The sequence below is a fragment of the Octopus bimaculoides genome, chromosome 26 (genome assembly GCF_046866305.1).
Source record: "Octopus bimaculoides isolate indiv1 chromosome 26, ASM4686630v1, whole genome shotgun sequence".
In the NCBI taxonomy this organism is placed as follows: Eukaryota; Metazoa; Mollusca; class Cephalopoda; order Octopoda; family Octopodidae; genus Octopus; species Octopus bimaculoides.
In genome coordinates this window covers 4151546-4175638 of record NC_142953.1, presented here as the reverse complement: position 1 = coordinate 4175638, position 24093 = coordinate 4151546, and the positions used below count along the sequence as shown (strand labels likewise).

Below are 24093 nucleotides of genomic sequence, written 5' to 3'. Positions count from 1 at the left end.
CTGTGTGTGTGTGTGTGTGTGTGTGTGTGTGTGTGTGTGTGGTGTGTTACACTGGCATATACACTTAAATGTATTGTTTAGGAAAAAATAATAGATTCATTTATGCCTATAAGTTTTTCTTTTGTCGTTTTAATTGCTATTGAAGCTTTTGAGTAGGAGGGAAACAATGAGGAGATTTTACAGCATTTTGACTTTGGGGGGAAAAAATTTATTTTCCACAAATGTTCACTACTTTACAAAAACTATATCCGCTAAGCAAATGGCCTTCTTTAAATGCATTAAAAACATTATAACATGATCTGATCGCTATTTCAGAAAATCATCATCCTTTCCTTTGAGCATATAAAAGACAAATTTAGTTGGGGAAAAATGAGTAAGCAAAGATAAGATAAATTTGCCCCTTAAATTCTCCAGATTCATGTTTAAAATCACATCAATATCCTTCCCTAGACACCAGAAAGATCAGAAATACAAAAATTTTAAAAAATTAAAGTCTAGGTCAATTGAAAGCGGATCAGGGGCAGGGTTGCCAATCATCAAATAATAAAACACCCAGATTATTTGCTGCAAAAACCCAGATCCTATCTTATAAACTCAGGTGTTAGAAAATAGGAATATAATTGGTAATTTAATGATGAAATATGTTTTATGACAAAATGAATACAGAATTTAATACTTACTTTATATCATATGGCAGTTAATTGTCAATTTCGTAGATATCCACATCATCTTCATTCACTCCTGCCTTTTTGAAGTTCAGTCTCCTCGTATATCTACGGTGACAAGACCCATCCACTACATCTTTAATAAGTTTAGCGTTCGGCTCCCAAGAAATGCATGACGCTCCCTTTCTTGTAATTGCCTGTTTAGCGAGAAGACGATCGGTGATCGTTTCGGCCTTCAACCTATTAGGGAACTTTGTCTTTGTACAATTTACTTGGGAAAATATGCTCTCCATGCACACTGATGAATGAGGTAACACCGTTAAATTAGTTATGAATTGTGATAGCCTCTCAAGTTTAGAGCGGTCAAGCCCGTCTTTAAGATTGCGTATGGAATACCAGAATTCAGGGATGCTTTTTGAGCAAGCAGGAATATCTTTATATTGCCGAAATTATCTCCACTCATCGTTTTGTTCCTCAGGTGTGTTTTCTGGTGCAATTACCGGAAAGTCTGATGCCAGGGGAATTATTGACTGAGAAGAGTCAGTGAGATCGCGCGCTACTTTTGGATCAAGTATTTCTAAGAGGGCAGACACTCCAGCTTCATCGGGAGGAAAGCGCATTTTTATTTGAGAGCTTAATTCTATTAAAAATTTTTTGCAATCAGTTTTGAATCTAGCTGAGTCACCAGCGAAGGGGTTTTGTTCTAGATATCTCATTGCGCGTCCACCGAGGTATAAATATCACTCATATCTTTGTGATTTGTTGTGTTATTAAGATCAATATCTGATAATTTAGATACAGCTAAAACCTCCTCTTTTATAAAGCAACTAAAGATACTTTTATATTCACTGGATACGAGTGTATGCAATAGATGCAGTCGAAAGTGTTCCAATTGAAACTCGACATTGAAAGCATTTACTTTCTTTAATATGTAATGTAAGAAGAGCAGCATGTGCTTCGTCCCTTTGTTAATCATTGTTTCATAGATCCTTTTGGCTCCGTCCACTTTTTCTACTTTAGCCTCAGACTGAAAATAAAGTACAAGGGCATCCCACTGTTCTATTATAACGTTAATTACATTTTCACGCGACAACCATCTTGTTTGTGAAAGCTTTGAAATCTTGTCTTCTTTTGTGCCAGCAACACTTTGTATCATATTGAAGTCATTTTGACGTTTGCTACTTCGAGAAAAGTAAGAAGTTAAGCCCTTTAAAAAGGACTCGAGATACGAAGGTAACACCTTCACTGCATGACTTGAACAAAATGCAAACGAATGGCAAACACAGCCTGTTGTAAATACAATCGGAATATCGTTTATCAATAACTTTTGAAACCCGCTCTTGTTACCCATCAATGTTGAGTAATTATCGCTGGCAAATCCAAGTATGTTGCTCATAGATACATCTTCTTTTGTAAGCGTAGACTTGACAGCATCGTACACACCCTGAGACGAACCATTTTCTACTACAATTACATCCAGAAGAGTATCCTTGACATTAAGCGGATGTTCATAAAAAAAAGCGAACAACTATTGCTAAGATTTGTGTCACTGAGATGTCCGTACTCTCATCTATCAATCCTAAAAACTTTTGTTTCTTGAGAATTTCCAAGATTTCATTTCATTCCATTCATGATGTGCAAATCCGTCTTGCGTAATGTAAGTTAATTTTGTTTTTTTCATTTGTAGATTTTTAGCTATTTCACTATCGGAAAAGGTTTTTTGATAAACTTCAGCTAAGTGATTTATATGGATGAAGGGTATGTGATGTTCAGCTACATAACCTGTTAGTAGCAAGTCTGCCTTAGCTCCTTTTTCATTTAATGTATCATCTGTGTTTTTAACGATAAATGAATCTAATTTAATAGCAGGTTTCGCACAATCAAAAGCTTTCTTGTATTTAGCAGTGTTTTTATGAGCTAACAGCATTGATTTGATTTGATAGCATTTTCCAACACAACGTTTCGCAAACGCAGTAGCAGGTATCAGGACTTTTATCATCTTGCCGTAACCAATCTTTAAGCTCAGCATCCTCCAGTCACGACTTTTTGAAATTCTGGGTGTACCACTTCCTCTTTCTGGACACACTATTGTCTGCCATTACTTCGCAAAGGGTTACAAAACAAAAACACTCCCTCAAAATGTTGTTAAACAAATTTTAAATCGCCAGTAACAATCGAAGCGTACACCATCAACACAGTGAAGCTATCAACTGGCGATGTCAGAGTTTCAGACAAGTATACCAGCGGCCACCAACGCGTTGTAACTTGTAGTTGCCCGGGATGATACAAGTATAAACAAATAATGAACGCGTACGATCGGTAATTACGTCACATACAACATTTGTATCGATAAATTCATTACGTGAGATGATTATGGATGATATATAGAAAGTTTACCAAGTATTAGAAGAGGTGCAACTTGGTTCCTTTCCGTCTATTTACGCACCATGCAGTTAAAAGCAAGCAATTATTGAAATTATTCATTACTGATTTTGCCCCACTTTAGACATAAATTTTTGGAAGTTGAAAATTATAAAATTAGGCATAAGTGTCGGAAAACATTGACTTGGAATCCAAAAGAGAAAAGAAATTTTTATTGTTAAACGGCAAAAATTATTCAGATATTTTATTAACAACTTCAATTACAACAAGGTGAAAGTTGAGGAAAAATTTCTTGAAAAAAATATGTGCCTGAATGTTTCGGACTCTCAAATTCAATAACAACAATTATGCTAATCGATTTTAACTCCTAAAGATGATGCAACATTAGAAAACGATAATACGATATTTGCAACGTAACAGTTGCAAGTATTGCATCATCAGGCAAGGAGAAAATAACGAGAAATCAGAAATTATTCATTTTACCCCGGCTAGTGAATTTGCCTCAACCCCACCATCTTATTTCTTATTATGTTCTTATTTCTAGTGTGTGTGTGTGTGTGTGTGTGTGCGCGTTTGGAGTGGAAGTTCGAGTGTTGAGTGGCAAAGACCAGGAAATAATGAAATACTGTCAGTCTTTAATATTAATTAGTTATTGTAAATGTACTGATGTGATCAAGCAATATACGTCACTCAGACATAGTAGGACACACAGACACACACGTATACTTATTTACATATACGCACACAGCCACAACAGATAGAGGCAGTCACATACATATATGCACATGCACAAGCTTAGACATACAGATGCGCGCATATACTCATACATGGACATGTATACGTGCAGTCATACAGGTACACACTCACAGCCATAATGCGAGGCACACACCCCACACACACACACATATATATATATATGTGTGTATATCTACATTTATTTCTACTATTAGATCTAATTACCTTTCGGACAATTTTTTTTTTGTTATATCCATCTTTATTGACTTTCTCTCTGGTAATACCTTTCCCTATATATATATATATATATATATATATATATATATATATATATATATATATATATATATATATATATATATATATATATATATATACAAGAATAAGGGCAGAGAATCGTCAATTAATAATAGAATTAACAATTAACAATTCTGCCAAGTAGTTCAGTATGAAAAAAACCTTTATCGGTAAAACTATTTATCATTATAAATATACAGGGATTAGCAATTGAGTTGCTTCTCCAACATACTGAAAATTTAGAAATAGCAGTCAAAGAACTACTGATTCCAGTTTGGAATCAGTAGTTCTTTGACTGCTATTTCTAAATTTTCAGTATGTTGGAGAAGCAGGAATCAGTAGTTCTTTGACTGCTATTTCTAAATTTTCAGTATGTTGGAGAAGCAACTCAATTGCTATGGAATCAGTAGTTCTTTGACTGCTATTTCTAAATTTTCAGTATGTTGGAGAAGCAACTCAATTGCTAATCCCTGTATATTTATAATGATATATATATATATATATATATATATATATATATATATATATATATATATGCACAGATGTAATTCTTTTGCCAAATACATTACACCGCATATTCTTTTCTACTCTAGACACAAGGCCTGAAATTTGGGAGGAGGGGGCCAGTCGATTAGATCGATCCCAGTATGCAACTGATACTTAATCTATCGACCCCGAAAGGATGAAAGGCAAAGTCGACCTCGGCGGAATTTGAAATTTCGCTAAGTATTTCGCCCGGCGTGCTAACATTTCTGCTAGCTCGCCGCCTTCGTGTATTTTAATAAGGACACAGTCTATCTAAAGAGGTGTGTGGCTTAGTGCTTAAGAGATTCGACTCATGATCGTAAGGTCGTGAGTTCGACTCACGCCGGCGCGTTGTGTTCTCCAGCAAGACCCTTTATTTCACGTTGCTCCAGTGCACTCTGCTGGCAACTATGAGTTGTACCTGTAATTCAAAGGGCCAGCCTTGTTACATTCTGTGTCATGCTAATTTTTCCCAGAAACTACGTTAAGGGTACATGTATATCTATATACATATATGTATATGTATATATATATATATATATATATATATATATATATATATATATATATATATATATATATATATATATATATATGTATGTATGTAATGTGTGGGAGTGTGTGAATGTGATTGCCTATCTCTATTAAGCTGCTTTATATATCTCTAAGAGTACTTATATAGATATAGAGAGCATTTAGATTAAATATAATTGAACACGAGTGTATTTACTTTATGTACACAAACACACAAACACACACACACACACACACACACACACACACATACACATATGTATATACATACATCGCAAGGGTGGCTATAGGTGCTGGTGTGGCTGCGTGGTAAGAAGCGTGCTTCCCAACCACGTGATTCCGGGCTCAATCCTACTGCGTGGCACCTTGGGCTACTAAAGCTTTGGGCTGACTAAGGCCTTGAGTGGATTTAGTAGACGGAACCTGAAAGAAGCCCGTCCTACATATATGAGTGTGTGTGTGTGTGCATGTATCTTGTATCTATGTGTGTATGTCTTCATGTGTGCCTGTGTTGTCCCCCACCATCACTTGACAACCGGTGTTGGTGTGTTTACGTCCTCGTGAATTAGTGGTTCGGCAAAAGAAACCGGTAGAATAAGTACCAGGCTTTAAACATTCTTAAAAATTCTTCAAGGCGGTGCCCCAGCATGGCCGCAGTGTAACGACTGAAACAAGTAACAGATAACAGATAAAAGATACACCTACGCATATATAAATATATATAAGTGTGTGTATGTGTGTATATATATATATATAATGTGTATGTGTGTGTGAGTGTGTGAGTGTATGTGTGTGCTTATGTATCTCCCTGAGACTCGTCATGTGCACTGATATCCTGTCAGAGTATTTTAACACCAGCAACTCCTTATTTTTCTGTATCTTCTTTTACACCAATATTTGGCCATATATTTTAGTATCTGACACCAATACTTTTCTATGATTCTTTTCCTCTATACCAATATCTCTCATGATCTTTCTGTCTTTAAATCAATAACTCCCTATATTTCTCAATCACAAAAAAGAAAAAGTTGAAACTCCATCGCTCACAACGACGAGGGTTCCACTTGATCCGATCAACGGAACAGCCTGCTCGTGAAGTTAACGTGCAGATGGCTAAGTAATCAACAGAACCCTTAATATATTTCAGAACTGGATTTGCACTAGGTACCTATCTCTGTTTCTAAACTAAAGGAGGTATCTACATCAGTGGCACAGTGAAGAAGAGAATTACTCTCTTCCTTCGTTTACGAAACGAAGATTCCTAGGTAACAGCCAAGATTAAGATACTCTGTGATGATTGAAACTTATCGTAGATGTAATATCAAAATATACATAGGGCATTTTCAATGGGCAGCCCTCTACAACAACAAGCTTTTGTATACCCCAGCGAATTGCATAATTTCGGGCTTTGTCTGACTGAGAGACTTCATATCTTAAAACAGCTCATGATATTCCTCAACAGGAAGTCCGATATAACTTCTAACTGCCGTCACAGACGAAGTTTTCTCTTGGATCAGTTTAAACAGACTGTCAGAGTAAATGGAGAAGTTAACCTTCTCGCCATTGAAAGACGTAAATGCATAGGAGAAAGGTTAAATTTGGACAAAAAGAGGGAAGGGAGAGTGAAAGATAGAACAATCACGTGTCCTCTGTGAATGAAGATTTAGACACATCTGACTTGAGAGGTGAGTCCTTATTTCTCGTTCATAAGCTTGATTTCCATTACTCGAGGAACGTCGCGTTACGAAAATAAGGCGCTATAATGTGTTGTTAGGATATAATGGTAGTAGCTCGTGTTTCGTTAGCAAACACACACACACAGCATAAGATATAAACAAAGTCACTATACGCTTTGATTAGCTGCTGACTGAGAGTCAGGGCAATTTTAGCCTACGTAATCCAGTACATTTTTAACAATACTTTACAGAATCGTCTGCAACAATTTTCGTAACGCAACGTTCCTCAATTAATGGAAACCAAGCTTATAAACGAGCAATAAGGACTCACCTGCCAAGTCATATGCGGCTAAAGCTTCACTCACAGAGAACAACTGATTGTTCTCTCTCTCACTCACCCTTCTCCTTTTCTGTCCAAATTTAACCTTTCTAGAGTGCATTTACATCTTTCTTATATTACATTACATTACACTGCATAGCTTGCTTCGTCCTTTTTTAACTTCTTACCTGCTTCAGGTCACTTCCTCCTTCGTCCCCTTTGTTCAAAGACAAACTTCCACCTACCTACTTCACTACTTTTGCTAGCCCTACAATTTCAAACAAGCGTCTCCGGTTTGTCATAAACTTTACTTTTCTGCCGACAGAACTCACTGTTTGACTTCGTTCTCCATTTTGTTCGTCTTAGCTTTAAGAGATAATTTTTCTTTCAATTTTGCATGCTTGCGGTTGTCTCAGCACTAAAACCTGGGCACGTTGAGGCATGTGTGCAATTCTGTTGATTAAAAATTGCCTTGACCCTCAGTCAGCAGCAGCTAATCAAAGACTATAGCGACCTTATTTATATCTTCTGCTGTGGTGTTTTACCTGTTGTCCGTGCTTAATTTTGCTTCTATATGATATTAATGTCACAGAAAATAATCTACATATGCATATACATACATATGTACGTACGTGCGTATGTTGTAAGTATGTACGTATCAAAATATATGTGTTTCTTTTTTTACTTAATTACCTTTTGTTATGTCAAGTATTTTATGGAAAAATGTAAATGACATACAAGGTTCATTCCTTCCCTCTCCCCGCACGCGCACACACACACAGATACACACACATAATTAGCTGTCAACATGGTTATTTGGTTAGAAAAAGTGAGAGAGAGAGAGAGAGAGGCAGAGAGACAGACAGAATGATAGTGAAAACTGATTAAGGTGATGGTTAGGGTATTTGGGGTTTCTGTAACTTAATGTATAATTTTACAGCTGTCAACTCATTTATCAGGCTGCTGCTGCCGTTCTTGCTGTTGTTGTTGTTGACATTCTTCAGCCTCCGGTCAGTTTTGGTCCACCATCTCGTCATCCCCATCCCGCTTTTTTTTTTTTTTATTGAAAGTATAGTCTTCCATTTTGTGTCACTTTTTAAAGACTGCAGAATATGGGTTGATGATAATTTCACTGCTATTTCTAGCAGGTCATACGACCATATAGATCCACTGAGTTTAAGTAAAAATGGCACAAGTAAAAAGATAGGTAAAAATGGCACAATAAGCAAAATTTCCTCCAGAACTTTGGGACGTACGTTGGGACAGCTTGATGAACATTGGAACGCACATCAAACTGTCCCAATGACTCCTTAACAGAATAAATACGAAACCAGTAAGTCTGGTTTTGCTTCTGAGGATACATGTATACAAAACAGATGTAAGATCAACTACTATGAAATGGAGATGTGTTAAGAGAACTTCTTTTTGTAAAGACACCATGACCACCAGCCTTGGCTATTATTTCTAGCATATCGTTTAACTACATAGTGACTTTGCCGCTGCTGTTCTTTGTTAGGAATGCGTTGATTGCTTATGTTAATCTCGTGTTTGCAGAGACGATCTAAAAAAAAAAAAAGAACAGACGAGATATGTTTATCTTATCTTGCTTGACAACAACTCTTTCTCTTTCTTTCTGTCTGTCTGTCTCTCTCTCTCTGTCTCTCTCTCTCTCTCTCTCACTCTCTCTCCCACCCTCTCCCTCTCTCTCTCTCTCTCTCTAGTTTCAAAAAATAATATTACTTTTCCGTCTCCTATTACCCACCCACCTCACATCTCCACTCGGACTCACATGTCTCCTCCTCCCCTCACTTCACTTAACTCCACGCCCACTCTCCTTTCACTCACCCTCCACTCCAACTCCACTCTTGAAGACGGCAGCAGAAGCTGGGTAATCTAGGATTTACTTCGCTAAAAGTGCTATTAGTTCACTAACAGTACGAACGAAGCTGGGCTGAAAAGTTCGAGTAATGCTAGAGCTGTGAAATTTTGCACACATTAATTTCAATACGTCATATTTAATAACTGCGTTGTTTCTTTCCCCCAGTAAACTGACATCTGACTGTTCAAAGAACATTTCAAAAGTACATTACAACAATATCTAGCTGTAATCACTCGGTATTCGGCGCACCCCACCCTTCTATACTGCTGTTTCTCCTCTCTATTTCTCCCTCCTATCTCCCCCTCCCGTTCCCTTTCTCTTATCCGTTGCCCCTCTTTCACACGTTCTCATCTTACTGTTGTTGACTAGTTACTTTTTTGCTCAAATGTATGTCAAACTTCACACACCCTCACACACACACACACACACACATACACGAGCACATATGCACACATATTCACACAGACACAGCAAACACGCACAGACACACATGCACACATATATACACACGCACATGCTCATGCACGCACACACGCGCGCGCGCATATGTTCTACACTTTTATATGCCTAAGTATCTCGCCTGCAGGAGTTAATGTCTGACAACTGCTTTGTTATTGATGTCTATTGAGGTAGAAACAAATCCACTCCTGCCCTTTTTGTCTGCAAACAATGTTTATTTGTTTTGTTTTGCTTTATAACGAAATATCAACTGCGGAAAATTTAAAACTCTTGAGATTTGGAGTTTGTGCCAGTTACAACCAGGCAACAACGTTTTACCTTCCTCCTTGGAAACCGAGATAATCTTATATTATAAAAAAGAAGCTGATCTCCGTCTGTCTGTCCGTCACAAGGTATAAGTGGAGGGGGGAGAAAGGAAGAAATAAACAAGGGAGATATCCCCTGTCACAGCATATATTTAGAACGAGAAAAGAAGAGGAGAAAAGATTGCTGTTCTGGGGAGAGGAATACAGTGATATATATATATATATATATATATATATATATATATATATATATATATATATATATATATATATATATAGATGTATATAGTTGCATGTCTCAACATGCTCATGTATACTTAAATAAACTTCTAGGAAGTTTTACAGATTTTTTATAGTTCCAGTTATAGCTTTGAATCAGCTTTCTCTTTTCTAATTTTGAGAAGCCTGATTTCTCAAGGTTGGCATGTAGGCTGTGTGTTACATTATTCCCCCAATAATTACAGATATACTACTGAACTTGTAATCTGGATAGAGTAGCTGTAGATTCCTCAGTAGTTCAGCGTAGGTGTTCTCTTTTTCACTGATTTCCAGTGTTATGTTAACATCCGCTGGGCAGCTGATTTCCACAACTGTACACAGTTTCTCTTTTCTATCCCAAGTCACTATATCAGGTCTATTGTGTTAACATTTTATTGAAGTTTCCACTGGGACCTTCCACCAATATTCCTTTTTATTATGAGTGACTATAGCTTCTACCATACTGTGGGTTCTTATTTCTTTGTCCTCGAGGTTATCCTTTCGACAGATCTCGTTATACAGTGTCCTAACTACAACATCATGTCTCATCGGTAGGTAATACCGTGATAACATTTTTGGACAACTGCTTATGATATGGGTGATATCTTCGGCGTTAACTCCACCTAAGTGTGTATGTATGTATGTATGCATGCATGCATGCATGTATGTATGTTTGTATGATGATGATGATAATGAAATTATTGTGTATAGTACTCAGGTGCACTACAACTCATCAAAGATGCTTGTACAGTACATAGAATTATGTACGAAAGTCAGGAAAGTGAACAGTGAATGACTCATGATATATATGTGTGCATGCGTATGAAGTGGGGGGAATATCAGGTACGTTAACTCTATGTATGTATGTATGCATGTATGTAAGCGTGTGTGTAAGAAAGAGAGAGAGAGAGAGAGAGAGAGAGAGAGAGAGAGAGAGAGAGAGAGAAAGAAAGAAAGTATGTGAATGGTCACCAAATGTAGAAGAATCCATAATAATCAATGAGCTGGTCAAATATTCTTAACCGCATTTTCGCATCAATCATCTTTGTTGACAGCACAAGGAATTATTTGTTCCTTCCGTTCGTTGCTATGGTCGTTGTTGTTTTAAACACATGAATGCTGTGACTGTTGTACGTGTACGCTGGCCATTAAGTTGTGCTCTTTCTCTCGCACACTTTATTTGCTGTATAATAAATATGTTTGTCTTCGGTCAATGTCCTATATAGATCAGTTTTCGAAGAATTGAATTAGAAGCGATAAAAGCCGCCGTTTGCTATTCTGAAAGCAAATATTCACACCAACAATTCAGTCATTACAAGAAGACAAATTGTCAATTGTCGAGCCATATGAACTGATTGTGATAGGAGTGATGTTACCTGCCATTAATTCATTAGAGTTATATATAAAATAAATAAATAAATCTTTAATGAAAAGCCTGAATAATTATACTGTTGGTTGTATTCGATCGAAACTGAAGAACTTAGATCCTCCTTGCACGATATATAAACCTACTATTTCATGACACACGGCCGCAGTCGTCAAATAAGCTGAGAGAATCGATAGCACGCCGGGCAAAATGCATAGCGGTATTTCGTCTGATTTTACGTTCTGAGTTCAAACTCCGCCAAGGTCGACTTTGCCTACTTTTTGGAATCGATAAAGTACCGGTTAAGCACTGGGGTTGATGTGATCAATTAGCCCTCTCCCTCAAAATTTCAAGCCGTGTGCCTATAGAAGAAAGGAATATTATCTCTCTGAGTTAGGCGGCGAGCTGACGGAGTCGTTAACCCGCTGGGCTAAATGTTTAGCGGCATTTCGTCCGTCTTCACGTTTTGGGCTCAAATTCCGCCGGGGTCGACTTTGCCTTTCATCCTTTCGGGGTCGATAAAATAAATATAAGTTGAGCACTGGGGTCGATGTAACCGACTTACCCCTCCCCAGAAATTGCTGCCCTTGTGCTAAAAATTGAAACTCATATGATATCTCTGTGTTAAGGCGGTAAGCAGGCAAACTCGACAGCAAACCGAGCAAAATGTTTTGCGGTATTTCGTCCGTGTTTGACCAAGTGATTTAGGTTGTTAGGTCCATAGGCTCAAGATCGTCCATTCAGTTCTTTGAACGGGTGGCGGTACGTTGTGACCTTGAGCAAAGTATTTCGAGTTTTAGTCATCCAGTTAACTCAGTTTTAAGTATGTGAGTATATATGACTACTAGCACCTGGCTGGTACTCACAGGACTCATCGCTCCCTTCTCTCATCACTTGTCAGAGTCTTGAGTCTGAAGAATATCCTGGACATGAACGGTGGAGGGAAAGAGATGATTGCACCAGCAGTCGAGCGGCGCTCCTTATTAGTTAAGTATGCTATAACAACGTGAAATGTAACGTACAGTTCAAATATCGAAACCGCGAACTTGAGTTCAAATCTCTATCCATTAATCCACGCATGTACACACACACACAAATATATATATGAGAGGGAGATGGAGAAAGAGAGAGTGGGGGGGGGGGGATTATTTCCTTGCTAGGAGATACAGGGTTAAAATCTGAGTAAAGACAAATATAAACTAATGACGGTTTTGCCAACCGTCACAGAAAAATCACCTTTGGACCAACACAGTACGAAATGTATTCTATATACAATATATATATATATATATATATATATATATATATATATACATATATATATATAGAGAGAGAGAGGGGGGGGGGGTACAAACAAATAGATAGATAGTTAGACAATACATACATACAGGCGTAGACAGAGAGATAGTGTGCATGTGCCAAACACGCGGCTTGAGTTCGTGGATAACGAGGCCAATCTCGCCGGCAGTCTCATGTGATAAACATATTTGCTTTATGATTGTCACTTAAAGAAAGGGTCATTGAATGCTGGGTAGGTGAGGTCGGGGGGTAGAGTCCTTATAACTAGAGATAAAACGGGTGGGCAATAACAGCTGTAGGATTCCTTTTGCAGGATGACGTAAGACAACATATGTCGAGTAAGTTTCGACTTGCCTCTCATCGCCACAATCTCTTGTCTGCGACAGTTCTAAATAGCTAAGTACCATGTCTTCTTTATGGACCGATCTCTGCCTCTCTGCTCGCCACTTGTGTTCTTTTTCTTTTCCTTTTTAATTTAGAGTAAAGCTTGACCGGTCACCTATTTGGTACCAAGGTTGTGAAGGAAAACATCTTGTTTAGTTCATCATCCTTTGAAGCTTAAAGTTTTGCAGATTTTTATAGTCTCAGTGTATGTATGTATGTATACACATACATACGTATATGTGTATGTATGTGCGTACGTGTCTGCGTGTATATATATATATATATATATATATACATACACACACACACACACACACACACACACACACACACACACACACACACACATATATATATATATACACATATATACATACGTACACGCACACATGTTTGTATGTATGTATTATGTATGCATGCATGTATGTATGCACCTCTCTATTCGGTAACCTTAGACCTGAAAGAGGCGGGCTTCTGTTAGAGGCCTGCGAAACTTTAAGTCGTTTGAAACCGAATCAAACTGCTTTAAATATATGTATATATCCACCACCTTTTTCCAATAACAGCCTTGGGAACCTTTTTGAATTCCATATGATAAAAAAAAAAACACTCGCAGACATGCTTATAAAATCAAAAAACCAACACAGCACCCATGACTTTCGGAAACATTTTTTCGCACTCGGAAATGCTGAAGTACGGAATAAACTACCCGCATCGGTTGTTAGCTGTCGAGACGCTACGTCCTTCAAAACTTCCATGCTTTCTGAAATCCACCACCACGCGCGCGCGCACACACACACACACATACACGCACACACACATACACGCACATACACTCAGGCGAAAGGTATATTTTTGTACATAACTGCATAGTGCTTCTAACATTGTATCAAACTGCGAGCGTATGACTAACGTTTGGATTAGTGTATAAATCAATACCAGCACTCTAGGTTATTGTTAACCGTGATAACTATGGAAACTGGTTGATAGAAATACTATATATGTAACGCAGAAACATGAACTGAAGGGTTGCTTGGAGATACAAAGCGTATTTAATAAAATTGCTTAGTTAAGCTATTATAAAAGCGTGAAACTATTAGTAGCTCTTTCGGTTGTGTATTAAATTGATATTTGTATCTCACTGGACGGTGTACTTTTTTGTTGATTCTGCATTTGCACTCGCGTGCGCGCACTCTTCTCACGCTGCGTATACATACATACATGCATGCATACATACATACATACACACATACATACATACAGGTATATCAAGTATATCGCATCGCACGCAGTACCTTCGAGACTGTGAGTCAAAAACTTCATGACAGGAAAACAAACATTCGGAAGAAATTCCATTGGCCGAGAGTGGTACAAAAAATCTGACGTATCGTGGGTCCTTTATCGATATTTATTAGCAAGCTTTCAGTGGAGATATAAATACACCAAGCTGCTTGGAGACAGAAAGAAAACTGATACCCGAAAGCAAAGCTACTCATACAGCAAACATTTCTATTGTTCAGTAGCTTGCCAGGAACGATATTTACATCTTGTCTAAGTCAGCAAAAAATCACATTCTAATGTGAAAGAAGCTTGCAAATTCGCAAGGGAGCTTGGCTTTTTAACCCTGAGTCAGATGAAGAACTTGAAACCACTGCCACCAAGCAAGCATAACGGATCAAACAGACTGCAAAAAAGAACGGGCAGAAACAAATTGAGGAGCGGTGGGGTATATACTTCGAAGCCGAAATGCTCTATGTGTGGCTGGAGGATTCAGTTTCTTGTCGTACCTCAAGAAAGAGTCAAAAGTAGTTGTCGAAAAATTTCAACGATTTCACCTGCCCCAATTTCTGGCCACATAATTCCCCCGATTGTGATCCCATGGATTACTAAGTATGGGGCACAGTTGAGAAAGACACCAACAGCTTTGCCAGAAACACCAAGGCGGAGCTGGTGGCCAAGATCAAGGAGGTGTTCGAAGATCTTTCCAGGGACACAGTGAGGAACGCATTCGCCAGATTCCAGAGCTGTCTTGTGGCCTTGGTGGAAGCTGAAAACGACTACTTTAAGTAAACTGTTATCTCTCAGCCATGAGTTAGATGATATTTTTTGATTTTTTTTCCAAATTCTTTTATTTTTCGATGGGATATTGCGTTTTGTTTTCCTCTTATGCAAACTGTCAAAATTAGCCCGAACACCCTCTGCGTTAATATGGTTATCTATATGAGAAAGGAGTAACTACACAGTAGAGGGTGTAAAGTGGTGTAACGAGTGCTTATACGTTGATATGGTTATCTTGGTATAAACGCGAGTAATTAGCCGGTAGAGAAGTAACTAGGGCGATGCAGGTTGTACTTATAAAGTAGTATGCTTATCAAGGTATGAAGGTATGTCTGTTTTTTTTAAAACATTTTTTCTCTGTCTTTTCTTTTGTATAGAGTTGATCCATATCAAGTAGTATCTATTTATCAAATTTTCTCTACTCCACGTTACGGGCGGCGAAACCCGGGTTTGCCGCCAATGTTGCAAGATCGAAGCCGGAGAACGTGTCGCTGCATGCCGCGTCCCCAACTAGAATGGGAAGAGAGTTATTCCGTCGGCCTGCTGGCTCAAGCTGAGACGGGAAACCAGCCGCGTCTTTCTTTGTATCTGCAAAACTTTTAGAGTGCATTCACTGCTACTTCCATTGTGATTATTTCTTCCTGCTACTACAGACGTAGCCATATTAAGCTACTAACAAATAAGATAAAAATGGCTACTAATGTCTTTTTTTAAAGAGACATTTTAAGGGACATTTGAAAGAAAAGTTACAAGTTACACTTAAAGCTTTGGTTCACACTGAACCGACTGCAAGAGAATTGCTATATGAAAGCAAAATAAAAATGATACGTCTCAATAACAGGACAGCAGCGTTAGATTAACCATTGAGCGAAATAAGTACGTGCTTGGGGCACCAAGGGAAGGCAGAGGGCGGAGGCGATCCTCAAAATAAAGTTATTGTGTGTAGTAGGGGTCTTCAACCGTCGGGCCACGGACCAGCATCGAGCGGCAAAGAAAGAATAGACTTTGAAACTTTATTTCTATTCTATTGACGATCGCAGTCTGCGGGTCGATTTTGTATTATATGTGTAGTATATATGAAATATAGAAGGCGCGTGGCTTATTGGTTAGGGCATTCAACTCATGATCGTAAGGTCACGAGTTCAATTCCCCGCGACGCGCTGTGTCCTTGAGCAAGACACTTTATTTCACATTACTCCATTCCACTCAGCTGGCAAAAATGAGTAGTACCTGTATTTGAAAAGGTCGGCCTTGTCACACCTTTGTGTCACGCCGAATCTCCCTGAGAACTACGTTAAGGGTACACGTGTCTGTGGAGTGCTCAGCCACTTGCACGTTAATTTCACGAGCAAGCTGTTCCGTTGATCGTATCAGCTGGGATCCTCGCCGTCGCAACCGACGGAGTGCTCCTTTAATATGTAATACAAATGCATTATACATGTGATATGTATGTATTATATATGCAATAATTAAGTTATATGTTATGCACTTTATTGTGTTTTGTTATGCATGTGATCCCTCGGTCTGTGGAAAAAATGTCTTGCTTGAAACCAGTTCATAACGCAAGAAAGTTTGGGGACCTCTGGTGGGTAGGGCGGATCCAGCTATCAGCCGAAATTATTCGATAAATTCGGCTGATTGCCGGATCCGTGCTAAACGAGACAACAACTGTTTGACATCACTTCACAAATAAACAATGGTAGGACACTAAACAAACAGACGCAGAAAGATCTCGCCACTTTCCGAGCATATCAAACAAGCTTATATACCTGTACAGTTTATCCCCAACCGGCTATGTTTCCGTGTAGCACTGCCTGACCAGGAGGTTCCGCAAGTGTTCTATGGCTTCCGAGCTGAAAGTTCACCAAATTAGGGATGAATAATTATAATCACGATAATTCATTTATTGGCTGCGGGTATTTTAACAAGAAATACATTTTATACATGAAAATAATAATATTCCCATACATATACATACATAGTATATCTATATTCATATGTAAATACACATACACACACACTTTAATAAGAATACATATATATATATATATATATATATATATATATATATATATATATATATATATATATATATATATATATATATATATATATATATATACATGCACACATACCCATGTGAAAGCACACACACACACACACACACACACACACCAACAAAAACGTAGAAATTTACACATTTTCACTAACAAAGATGTCATTCAATTTTTTTCTTTTTGTACTGAACTCGCGGACAGATGTGGAAACGCAAATAAGTTATAAATATATAGACACCTATTAACCAAAATACACGCGCGCACACACACACACATATAATGCTTATTGTTGTATGGTCGCCCGAAGTTTTGCCCACCCTTCCGGCCAAAAACAAAAACGAGCGAGTGTAGAAGAGTTGATATAAAATATACGTTAGAAAATTTACGTAAAAAGAAATCCCCCACCTCCATTATCAATCATTCACAACAGAAACGATACAGTCTTAGCTCGCCGTTACGTCCCTTACTTAGTCCTCTCCACACTGATAAGGTAATTAATTCTGGAAAAACAAACCCATGCGTTGATCAAAGCAATATTACGTCAGTAATGTCATTGAACAATTTAGCATATATACGATCGTAACATCGTTTTGCTGTTTTTGTTGCTGCTGATGTTGTTGTAATTTTGCTGCCTTGGTTGATAAATAGTGACTTTGTTTGGTTGCTTTCTGCTGTCTTTAATGGTGTACATATCTTTCAAGAAACACTTGTCATTACATGCTACAGAAATATTTGAGTACTTAAAGTTTCATGCGTACACACACACATATCTACATATATAATACATACATACACTCACATACATGCATACATACATACATATATACATACACATACATGCATGCATGCACGTATACATACATGTATGCATACATACAGACACACACACATGCATACATTGTTACATGATGTGTTCTTACATATATGTATGCATACATAATACTTACACACATGCATATACACACATACATACATACATGATAGATCGCTAGCCGCTAAACCTTTTTTTATTTTCTCTCCCTGTTTATTTCTGTGCTCCATTCTGTCGAAGAGCGTAGGCTCGAAACGTAAAAGACTTTCTCACTTCCCGAGCGTTAAACTAGAGCATGCTAGCTACCGACGACAAAACGTTCTTGGCTTAATTTCACGTACTGACACACAGCTTTCACAACTGTAGCAATACTATTGTTACACGTAGACAGTTTTAATACCCCATAAATGTACTACTAACATTTATCGTTCAGTACTGTATTTAAGCACATTTCTTTTTCTGCAAAAAAAAAAAAAAAAAATGGATTTTCCAGATTGTCACATACGTATATACGTAATCACGCATCCATGCATATATATATATATATGTAGGCGCAGGAGTAGTTGTGTGGTAAGTAGCTTGCTTCCCAACCACATGGTTCCAGGTTCAGTCCCACTGCGTGGCACCTTAGGCAAGTGTTCTCTACTATAGCCTCGGGCCAACCAAAGCCCTGTGAGTAGATTTGGTAGACGGAAACTGAAAGGAGCCCGTCGTATATATATATATATATGTGTGTGTGTGTGTCTGTCTGTCTGTCTGTCTTTGTACCCCTACCATCGCTTGACAACTAATGTTGGTGTGTTTACGTCCCCGTAAATATGCGGTTCAGCAAAAGAGCCAATAGAATAAGTACTAGGCTTACAAAGAATAAGTCCTGGGGTCGATTTGTTCGACTAAAGGCGGCGCTCCGGCATGGCCGCAGTCAAATGATTGAAACAAGTAAAAGAATAAAAGAATATATATATATATATATATATATATATATATATATATATATATATATATATATATATATATATATATTCTTTTATTAACGACGGACTTCTTTCAGTTTCCGTCTACCAAATCTACTCACAAGGCTTTGACCGACCCGAAGCTAGAGTAGAAGACACTTGGCCAAGGTGCCACGCAGTGGGACAGAACCCGGCATCGTGGGAAGCAAGCTTCTTATCACACAGCCACACCTACGCCAATATATATATATATATATATATATATATATATATATATATATATATATATATATATGTATATATATATATGTATGTATGTATGTATATACACATATGCATGCATTCATATGTCTGTGTGTGTGTGTGTGTGTATGTCTTCTATCTGTATATATTTGTATATATGTATACAGACACACACAGATATATATATATATATGTATGTATGAATGTATGTATGTATGTATGTATGAGGGTTGGTCACATCCATGGCCAAAATTGAATTCTCGCTAACATAACCGTGACCCATGCCCTCGCGCCCACACACACGCACACACAACTATTCTTGATTTTATCTCATCCAAGAAAACTAACTGAATAAAAAGTTTGCATTAAAACCAAATAGTTTCACAGTTCTACCGTGACTTCTCTCTGTAGTTCCGTCTGGTTACACATTAATAGTTAATAATTTGAATTTTAGAAATCATCTTAGCACCGTATCTTACTCTTACGACATGTTTCACGCTCCAAATGTTAGCACTAAACAAACTTCTTTCTTTTCTTTTTTTTACCTGTCCCTATTTCTAAGAAATAGGCACAGGTGTGGCTGTGTCGTAAGAAGTTTGCTCCCCGACAACGTAGTTCCAGGTTCAGCCCCACTAGGTAGCACCTTGGGCAAGTGTCGGGCCGACCAAAGCCTTGTGAGTGGATTTGGTAGACCGAAACTGAAAGAAGCCTGTCGTACATATATATATATATATATATATATATATATATACACATGCATATACATACATACATACATACATACATACATATATATGTGGTAGTAATGGTAGTTATGGCGGTGGTGGTGGCAGTAGTGTTCATGGTTATGGTGCGATTGTGGTGATGTTGATGGTTGTTCTAACTGGTAGGGATGACTTCGACCACTACCACCACCACTACCACTAATACTATCATCACCACTACTGCCACAACCACCACCACCAACAATAACCCCAACAGCAACACCACCATGAACAACATCACCGCCATCAGCAACATCCCCCACCCTCAACAGCACCATCACAACTAGAAAAAACTCCAACTTGACAACCACCACCACCACCACCGCCACAACCACCACCACCACCACCACCAACACTGCAACCATTATCACATGAATGCAGAGAAGTACAACTTGACGAGTTGATAGGTGATATTAGGACGTCTGTCAGAGTTGCTGTTTGAGAGACAGGTTGATTAAATGTCGTCTGCATACTGTAATGGTATTGGGTTAAATATATTAAAATATGGAGATTATGTTGCCTTTATCTTAATTTTTCCTCAATAATTTAGTCTATTTTGTGTGAACGAAAACACTTAATTTCTGTCAGATAACCAGATATAATTAGAGTGATACGATTGTGCGGGTGTGTGTGTGTGTGTGTGTGTGTGTGTGTGTGTGTGTGTGTGTGTGTGTGTGTGTGTGTGTGTTTCTGTGCATTTATGTATGTATGTCCTTATTCAGTTTTCTAGAAAGACGTCTTACCAATAGCGAAAGAGCTGGTTTCTAACCTAGATCCCAAATACCTCCATTGGAATTTCAACAACATCAACAGAATATTTTTGCATGTATGTGTGTATATGTGCAATATTTGGAATTAGTGCATGTACAGACTCGTATGTTTTGTTTTATGCATGTATTCTCAAGCATATAGTTGCATGTCTAGACATGCGCATATATACTTAAAATGGTAAACTTCTGGAAAGTTTTACAGATTTTTACAGTTCCTGTAATGGCTTGGATCTGTAGTCTTCCGATCAGTTTTCTCCCTTCTGGTTTTGAGAAGCCGAATTTCTCAAGATTGGTACTCTCAAGTGTGTTACGTATGTATGTATGTATGTATGTATGTATGTATGTATGTATTTATTCAGCTTTTGCCGAACGACCTGCATATATGATTTGTTTATAGTGATCAAATGTTCGTGCCACACATTAGCTCACTCTCTCCATCAAACCGACGTTGTCTGAACAGGTGCACAAGTGTGTCACGTGTCAGGTGTCGAAGTGATCACAGAGTAACGTGAGATGAAGTGCTTTGCTCAAGAACACAATACACCATCCGGTCTAGGAAATGAAACCACGACCTCATAAAGCGCTGCCTCAGAAAATAAGAATCCTTTTAGTGGACTGATTTCAGTAGTTGCAAGTGAGTGTCTGAGATACGAACTGCATATATGTATGTTTTTTTTTAGTATGCAAAGTAACTAACCTTAACATTATGCTCATTAAAAGCTTGTAGTATCTGTGTGCCAAAATTCTGTCTAAAGAAATTGAAAGTGTGGGGTTTTGTGCTTGAGTAGAAAAGAATATACAAGGCGGTGAGCTGGCAGAATTGTTAACGCGTTGGGCAAAATGCTTGGCGGTATTTTTTTTCAGACTCTTTACGTTCTGAGTTCAAATTCCACCGAAGTCCACTTTGCTTTTTATCCTTTCGAGTTCAATAAAATAAGTACCAGCAGAGCCCTGGGACCGATGTAATCGCCTACCCTGGTCCTCTAAAATTTCAGACCCTCTACCAATAGCAGAAAGGGTGGTGGTGGTAGTGGTGGTGATGGTGGTAACGGTGGTAGTATGAAGGACGTTAGTGGTATTACTGGCCATACCAGTGACGATGGTATTAAAGGAGGGAGTATTAGCCGTGGTGGATCAGTCGCAACAGCAGTAGTAGTAGTTGTAGTAGTAGTAGTAGTAGTAGTAGTAGTGGTGGTGGTGGTGGCGGCGGCGACTGTAATATATACATATATATATATATATATATATATATATATATATATATATATATTACTGTATGTAACTTTGCCGGTGCAAATTACATACTAAGAAATCCATTGTTAGTTACATTTTACTGTTAACCGTGTGTAAGGTGTTTGTAATAAGAGCAGACGGGTGACAGGTTGGAAGGGGAGTTTGTTAAGCTGTGCATCATTAATTAGATATTAATGACATCTTATATCTATCGGTGACATTCGCTCTGTGTACTCCCCCCTCTCTCTCTCTTTCTTTCTATCTTTCTCTCCATTTATCCCTGGTTTGTGTTTCTGCACACACACACACACACACACACACACACACACACACACATATATGCACACATATATACACACGTGCTTGCTTTTATATATATATATATATATATATATATACATACGCATATATATGTACATATATATATACATGTATATCTGTATGCATGTATATATGTATGTATGTATGCATGCATGTATGTATATGTATATATATAGAGAGAGAGAAAGAGAGGGGGAGGGAGGAGGGAGGGAGAGAGAGAATGTCAGAGAGAGAGAGAGAAAGAAGGGAGTAGAGACTGGCAATGAAAGAAAGAGAGAAGGGGATTATGATCAAACGAGAGAGAAAAAAGATACAGAAAGTGAGAGTGGGAAAGAGATAGAGGACGGGAGAGAGAGAGAGAGAGAGAGAGAGAGGGGTAGAGGGAGGGAGAGAGAGAGAGAGAGGGAGAGAGAGAGAACGGAGATGGTGAAAGGTGGAGGAAAAGGTGCAGAAAGAATGTATGACAGAAAGAATGTATGACAGATGTGGAGAGATTTAGAGTGAAATCTGACGATGACGATGTGCAGCAGAGAAGCAGTTGCAAGTGAAATAACGCCCTCTGTTGGAAAGGACACAAATGAGAAAGTCAGTGAATGTCATTGTGGTTTGCAAATACATAATGGATCTTGCATATGCACACACACACACACACACACACACACACACACACACACACACACACACATATATATATGTATGTGTGTATTTGTGTGCGTGCGTGTACGTATGTATGTACACAGACGTGTGTGTGTATATATGTATATATATATATATATATATATATATATATATATATATATATACACACACACACACACACATTCATATGTATGTGTATATATATGCATACACGCATTATATATAAAAACATATGTACGTATAAGTATTTATTTATGTGTGTGTGTGTACGCATGTATGTATTTGCACGAATGCACATATAATTAGGTGCAGGACGTAATCGTGTGGTAACGTTTGCTTCCCGACCACATGGTTCGAGTTCAGTCTCACTACGTGGCACCTTCTACAATTGCCTCGGATCGACCAAAGCCTTGTGAATGGATACGGTAGAAGGGAAACTGAAAAAGGGATACAAAGAAATCGATCAAATCACAGTAAGATGCCTGCCTGGTGCGTGGCGATCGAGAAAAACCGTGGCTAAGGTTATGATGTATCCTAACCGTCATTCAGAAAATCCAGGAATTGTAATGGTGGAGAGTATGTATAAAAATTGATCAGAAAAGGAAAGTGAAGTGAGAGAGTATATACTTATATATTTATGATGCTTATCTAACAAACACAGATTACGAAACAGCTGTCAACTAACACTGTAATAGACATCTGTTCTCTCCTTTCATTTCTTTTATCTGGTTAATTTATATATATATATATATATATATATGTCTGTGTATGTGTGAGAGAGAGAGAGAGAGAGATTGTGTGTGTGTGTGTGTGTGTGAGAGAGAGAGAGAGAGAGAGAGAGAGAGTGTGTGCGTATGTGTATGAGAGAGAGATATAGTGTATGTGTGTGCCTGTGTCTGTCTGTCTGTATACATACTACTGGCATTCTGTCGGTTACGACGACGAATGAAATTAACCAGTAAGTGACTGAGCATTTCACAGACACGTGTACCCTTAACATAGATTCTCAAGGAGATTCAGCGTGACCCTGAATGTGGCCTTTTGACTGACATATACAACTCACTTTTATCAGCTGAGTGGATTGGGGCAACGTGAAATAAAGTATCTTGCTCAAGGACTCAACGCACCACCGCGAATCGAACTCGCGGCTGTACAGTCGTC

The 24093-nt window shown here is 38.1% G+C and overlaps 1 protein-coding gene across 1 annotated transcript in view; it reads right to left on the bottom strand.

Annotated features, from left to right (window-relative positions):
- The window catches only part of LOC106881580 (solute carrier family 2, facilitated glucose transporter member 1), an 88090-nt gene that overhangs the window by 55528 nt on the left and 8469 nt on the right, over positions 1-24093 (bottom strand). Inside the window, exon 2 of the mRNA XM_089343074.1 lies at positions 16911-16994. The gene's annotated coding sequence lies outside the window, so the exon portion shown is untranslated. The remainder of the gene's footprint in view (positions 1-16910; positions 16995-24093) is intronic.